This window comes from Macrobrachium rosenbergii, chromosome 36 (genome assembly GCF_040412425.1).
Source record: "Macrobrachium rosenbergii isolate ZJJX-2024 chromosome 36, ASM4041242v1, whole genome shotgun sequence".
Taxonomy (NCBI): Eukaryota; Metazoa; Arthropoda; class Malacostraca; order Decapoda; family Palaemonidae; genus Macrobrachium; species Macrobrachium rosenbergii.
Window position 1 is genome coordinate 28548031 of NC_089776.1, and position 7500 is coordinate 28555530.

Sequence of the window (7500 nt, forward strand, 5' to 3'; positions counted from 1 at the left end):
TACCGGAGGTCATTTATTAAGTTCGCTGACCTCATTCATTAGCTAAGGGGTCACGACAGTGTGTGCTTTTCTCGTAATGAAATGATGGTAATATTACTTTCATTATTCTTGCTATTTCCTCTTCTTTAATTTCACAAATGGATATTTTTTTTTAATTTGACAAACATGATTTTATTTTCTCTCTCTCTCTCTCTCTCTCTCTCTCTCTCTCTCTCTCTCTCTCTGTTCATTCAGTTGACTTTCCGATGTTCCTTTCTCCTGTTTTTTTATTGTCCTTTCATGTTTATTCCTGCTTTCTTTTCTCATTCCGACCCTCCTCCGTAGGGGGTTAATACCACCAGTGCACCTCATGCGGTGCGCTGTAGGCATTACTTAGGTTCTTTTGCAACGTGCCTTCAGTCCCTAGTTGCAACCCTTTTCGTTCCTTTTACTGTATCTCCTTTCATATTCTCTTTCTTCCATCTTACTTTCCACCCTCTCCTAACAATAGTGCAACTACAGAAGTTTTCCTCCTGTTAAACCTTTTAAGCCTTTTACTGTCAATTTCCGTTTCAGCGCTGAATGACCTCATTGGCCTTTGGCCTAAATTCCATATTCAGTTCAGTTCATTCCAGCCCTCTACCCTTGATATGCTTCATTAATTTCGTCTTTCTATCTTTCCCGTGTCTTCCACACTATTTTTTTTTAATTAGTGAGACTTCTCACATCACGAGAATTCTTTCTTAATTGCAAGGACCTGGTGCTGTGCAAATCTCGAAATTATCATTTCAGGCAATCTTCTTTCATGCTCGCTTGAAGTGCTTGTCCAGCTATTGCTTAAAACCAGAAACCGGAGGTGCCTTCATTAACAGGAAAGGCAGATTTCTCAAGTTTGAGTTGCCAGTGTGTGTATTTCCGTTAGATTGCTAGAGGGCGCCACTGACTCATTGCTCATTCATTTTCTTACACGCATGAAAGAGACAGACCTTCTTAAACATTTCACTTCCATTTCCTGACATTTTTATACGAAAAGTCAAAATTTTGAATTTCAATTTCTTCCACTTCAAGATCAAAGCACCATCTTTTGCCAAGGTGCTTCCGTAAACAACTCAGTTTTCTTCACGGGAGAATAATGAAAGCATTTCGGTTGGGATGTTTATCCTTTACAAAGGGAAGTTTTGAGACTGTAGTGACTGGAAATATTACCAAAAGCGCTTCCAGTTACTTTGATTGATTAGTGTTTTAGTTTCTTCTTATCTCTCTCGGTAGAGAGTTCGAGTATAAACTCAAATATAAAAACTATTATAACTTTAATAACTTAACTATCAAAGAATTATTCATGACAGACTTCGATAAAGTTTACTTCTAGAAATGGATATGGTATCTGAATCTGTTATCAGACACGGATCTTTCTAGATAGTGACCCCCGGTTTTAACCCGTATGTATCCACCTTTGCGGCGTGTTTAGTACAGGGACATTGGGGATGACCCTAAAAACATAAACAAAAGACTGTAAATATCATAAAAATAATCATCTCCAAGAAATATTATTCCTAGATAACGACCCCGAACTTTGCTTGGGGTCACTATCTAGGAAAGATCCAGTGTCTGATAACAGATTCAGATACCGTATCCATTTCTAGAAGTAAACTTTATCGAAGTTTGTCGTTAATAATTCTTTAATAGTTAGGTTATTAAACTAATATTAGTTCTTTATATATAAATGTTGAGCTATACCCCGCACTACAACACTAATGAATTAAAGTAACTGGAAACGCTTTTGGTAATATTTTCAGTCACTACAGTCTCAAAACTTCCCTTTGTAAAGGATAAACATCCCAAACGAAATATTTTCATTATTCTCCTGTGAAGAAAGCTGAGCTGTTTACGGAAGCACCTTGGCAAAAGATGGTGCTTTGGTCTTGAAGTGAAAGAAATTGGAAATTCAAAATTATGACTTTTTCGTATAAAATGTCAGGAAAGGGAAGTGAAATGTTTAAGAAGGTCTGTCTCTTTCATGCGTGTAAGGAAATTAATCATACACAGAGAGAGAGAGAGAGAGAGAGAGAGAGAGAGAGAGAGAGAGAACCACGCTTAATATGCTTGCACCCGTTGGACTGTGAAACAGTCTCCTCTGAGGATGTTGTACAACTGGAAACTCAAAAGTTCAAGGGAAGATGCAATGCATTACTGCTCTAATACATTTGTCCTTGTATTTTACTTACATTTTTGTCTGTTTACTCATTTCTTAATTTATTTTTTCTTTTCTAATAACTGATCTCTTCTTTCTGTATTTCCTATTACCTTCTGTTACGTCTCGCAAATGAACACCATATTCTTTGAAAGCCTGAATTTCAAGTCAGTAACAGTGATTATAACCTAACTTCCAAACTGTAGCAGTGCCTTTCCAGAAAAACGCAAATTGATGAGACGCGTAGCCTACCCACCTTTGATGGAAATCAAATGAAATTCCTTCTCGGGAAAGGATGCACCGAATATCCTTCAAACGCAGAAAATGACGCCTTTGATCTGTCGTCGTAATTCCTAGCCAATCATTCCATTCGGAATGACGTAATTAACACGCGTTCCTGGCGTGCATCTCGAGAGTCAGAAAGTCCACTGGACTATGAAAAATTAGTATTTCAGATCTGCAGTCGTCATTTCCTTGAGAGTATAATGATTATTGTATTCACGTGACGTTTTCTAGATTATATTATCTAGACGCCATTATCCATAGAATCTAGATGATTTGGTGGAATTACATCGCTTGGAGGATTTGTATTTATGCCTCTTGACATTATCTAGATTATATAATCTATCAATCACTGACTTTCTAGAGAATCTAGACGATTTCGTGAGATTTCATTACTTGGGGGATTTGTGTTCGTGGCTCGTGGCATTATCTAGATTATACAATCCAGACGCCATTGAGTTTCTAGAAAATCTAGACAATAATAGTGAAATTATATCACTTTGAGGACTCATGATCTTATCTCGTTTTAGTTTTCTGTAAAAAACTATTGTACCGGCTTTGTCTGTCTGTCCGCATTTTATTCTGTCCGCCCTCAGATCTTAAAAACTACTGAGGCTAGAGGGCTGCAAATCGTTATGTTGATCAACCACCCTCCAATCATCGAACATACCAAATTGCAGCCCTCTAGCCTCAGTAGCTTTAATTTTATTTAATATAAAAGTTAGCCATGATCATGCGTCTGGAACGGATATATGACAGGGCACCACCGGGCCATGGTTAAAGTTTCATGGGCCGCGGCTCATACAGCATTATACCGAGACCACCGAAAGATAGATGTGTTTTCGGTGGCCTTGATTATAAGCTGTAGCGGCTGTACAGAAAATGCTTTTTCATTTCATAAGGTATTCTGTCCAGTCACAGTAACTTGGGGTATCATATGAAAATGTATATATTTCTAGAGTTCTAGAAAAAATAATTAGATACTTCCAGGAACTTCAGTGCGGGAAGGTTAAGAATAGAAAATAACAGTAAATGGAGAACATGTGTTAGAGTACTTACGTGTTTAAAACACACACACACACACACACACACACACACACACACACACACACACACACACACACAGAACCCCAATTGCAAAAGGAAAGATCATTTTTTTAATCTTACCGGGCAAAATAATTGTATAATTTATTGGTCAAGAATTTTCTGTAAAAAGCCATAATTTTATTTTATATTAAATACTAAGTAAAGAGAGAATTTGTATATACATACATTAAGGACATAATTTTAAGATTATATAATTTTAAGATTATATATATATATATATATATATATATATATATATATATATATACATTTATGTGTGTGCGTGTGTCTATTAACATTGTAGCTTATGCCAGCACTGTCTCTTGCCTAAGTAACTTGTGGTATGTTGAGCAAAAGTGTTACAGGCCTGGTGTGGCCGCTGTGTTTATAAACCAACCAACCCTCCTGTAACATTCATCTAAGAGCCTCGTATCGTTTACCTTTTCAGCAAATATTGAAACGCTATAGTCAGCCATAAATTATTTTCAATAGAAAACGAGACTTACTCAAGTTGCAGAAAATAGGATATATTGGGACGTATGGTAGACTTCTTCACTTTGACATTTTTCTGATTTCTGAACATGTTCCAAGAGCCTCTAATAAATTGATAAATCATAACGTACATTTATAAGCGTGAATATCAAGGTTAGTCTTACAACCTGCCCATAATTTATACAGGTATGTAGTTTATCAGATACTTCTTGACATTCATTATTACCCAACTTGACTTAGACAAAGTAAATGGGGATGGAGATGATATTAGCAGGCATATAGCTTAATATGAACTTGAAAACATGACCTAACTTAGGATACCAGGTCACACTTAACCCTGTCCTTCCTTGAATATCTTAGAAATATGTAGCATAGGCCTAGAGTTCCTTCATGTATGCCACAATAGATAAAACATGCTGTACAATAACTCTTGATTGCGTAGGCCCACATAGGTGTATTTGATACTAAATAATTCTCAGAATCAGCTGTGTACAGGTTTATACGCTAATACAAATTAAATTATTCAACTATAATTAGTCATTTGATTTATTTTGACTTTTCTGGTAATATTTTGTTGGTTAAAACTAGTCCTGCTAGGAAAGATCGAGGGATATGTAAAAGATACAGTTATTACCATGTGTGTGTGAAATATTTATTTGGTTTAAATAGGAAATGTATCTATTACGTCTATTATAAAATACATATATGCGATTAACTATAGTATATATGTAAAACCACATTGCTCCAAAGAACTATTCTAGTTTGTGTAGGCCTGGACGAGACGACAAATATCAGGTACAAAATCTTGATGAATAGGCCTACTCGACATTTAAACAGGGACACCACAGACTTGTAACACTAAATGATTTTCGGTCGTATTTCGCAGATTCTGAACAGTTAACTATATATAAATGATATATACAGGCCTATGAATAAATCGCCTTAGGAGTCTACAGATATGTAGGAAAGCAGAGTGTTTGTCATCAAAATATTCTTCTTTTCGTGTTTCTTAAAAATCCTTTCGACTAAGCTCTTCTTAGGTTTGCTGCGCTTGGGGGAGGAGTCAGATGACGCCTGGCTGTCGACGCTGCTGACAAAGCTGACTTCGCTGCTGCTTGTGCTCTCAGTGGAACAGCAGCGGGTCCTGGCGCCATTTGGTTCTGGTGAGGAAGAAGAGATGAGGGAAATGGTAGAACAAGGGAATTTATATAACGGGGAATAAGGAGAACAGACCCATTTGAAGTAATAAGTATATACACGTATTTTATTTTCTCAGAACTGATGTTGTTGAAAAATGAATCGGTTTGCTGTTAATGAACATGCAACCTGAAATCGAAATATTTAAAAATAAAAGAAAACATTAACAATGACTTATAACTCTTGCGGCATCTTAAAAACTATTTTAATGTTGTTATGATGACCACCAAATTGATCGTAGACTTATAGGACTAGTATTAGTTATTAATTCAATGATTAGGCTTCCTTTCCATCAGAATACATCAGAATAATCGAATTCCTTCTGAAGCTGAGAAACACTACTTACCAAAATGATTCCTTGGGTCAGTGAAGGCCTCAGTTTGCACGAACTGTTGCTGAACCATTTTGACTTGAGAGTAGGTCTATGTCTCGGGAAACTATTTAATTTAGCTGTTCTTCTGTAACAGAAGTGGATGTTCGCCTGTGGTCTAACAGATGATTTAATTAAGAAGACTGAAGCACATTTAACACCTTAGATTTTGTCAGAGAATAACTGATCTGTAAACTGTGAGTCTAGACAGGTTCTCTGAATCTTCTTCTAGCAAGTTTCGAGATTGGATTGGTGCTGTGGTTAGGGAGCTGGCTGTTTATATATCCACGAGAACCAGCCTCAGATGATAAGATTTTTCATATCTGGGGCAAAGATAAGGAGGTTCTAGATCACTCTAGCTCACTCTGAGAAGGCGGTTTGGTGTAGGTGACGAATCACACGCGCCTAGCCTAATGCCAGTTAAAAAAAAAAAAAAAGTCTTAGACCGATAAGGATTTCTTTTGAATCGTCTTAATTTCCTCGTTATCTTTCAGCTGATAAGTTTGCGTGACCGTCATTGACTGTGGGTTACCGCTCAAGGAAAGTGTAGTCCTTTTGATAGTGGTGTCATTTGTGGCTCCGATTTCGTAAGAAAACCGAGATAATTCAAGGGCTTTCTTCCTGTTACACTACAGAAAGGATGGACATAATTTTTTTCACATGAAATCTAGAACTTCTCAGTTCCACAGGTCCTTTATTCCTCACACCGTTGGACTGTGGAACTGTGTGGAACAGTCTCTCTTAGGATGTTGTGCAACTGGAACCTCAAATGTTCAAGCGAAGATGCAGTGCATTGCTACACTAAAACAGTTCACCTTGTACTTTTAATCATATACTTACATTTTTGTTCTATTTATTTATTGATTTGTTTAGTTATTTTTGTTTTTTTTTCAATAACTGATCTTTCTGTGTTTGCTTTTATCTTCTGTAAGTTCTTTCAAATGAACACCATAATATCTTTTGGAAGCTTGAATTTCAAGTCAGTGGTCCCTGTGGGATTGTTCCATATGATTAGGGTTCATCTCCTGATAAATAATAATAATAATAATAATAATAATAATAATAATAATAATAATAATAATAATAATAATAATAATAATAATAATAATAATAATAGCAGTAGATGAAGATTGCCTTAAGAGTGAATAGACTTAATGGGTCTGTGACTCTCTCTCTCTCTCATATATATATATATATATATATATATATATATATATATATATATATATATATATATATATATATATATATATATATATATATATATATATATATATATAGATTAGTGTGAGAGAGTCAGGAGTCAATCCATACTTAAAATCATCAATGAAGGGCAGAGGACACACAGATATACAAGCTGACTTTATTCCAACGTTTCGTAATTATCGGATTAATTACATCATCAGGGCTGTTAAAATATGAAAATAAAATTCTTTGTAAAATCATAAAAGCTAGAAATAAAGGCTAAAAGTTATTCATACAAAATTTTCACAAATGTACACAAACGTTAAAATTAGAGAACAAAAGTTTTAAAAATCATTACATTAAAATGAAGGTAACTGAATATACAGTAAACTAAAATTGAAAACCATCTGTGAAAGGGGTTACAGAACAAAAGATTAAGGACCGACCTAGAGGAGTGACAGCTTTAAACTAAACATAAACATAAATAGAAAGAACACAAGTCAGGATAAATATAGAGGAGAGGAGGACGTGTGAGTGTTTAACGACGGAACAAGTTGTTTGATGAAAAGTCAATTAAAAAAGAAAATTTTGTATGAATACGAAGCTGACCTCTTCGTCGAATATGCCAATACTATACACTCGAGCATAACGTTTACTATCGAGAAAGAGGCGAACGACCGTCTACCATTCCTGGACGTTCTAGTTTTTAGAGAACACG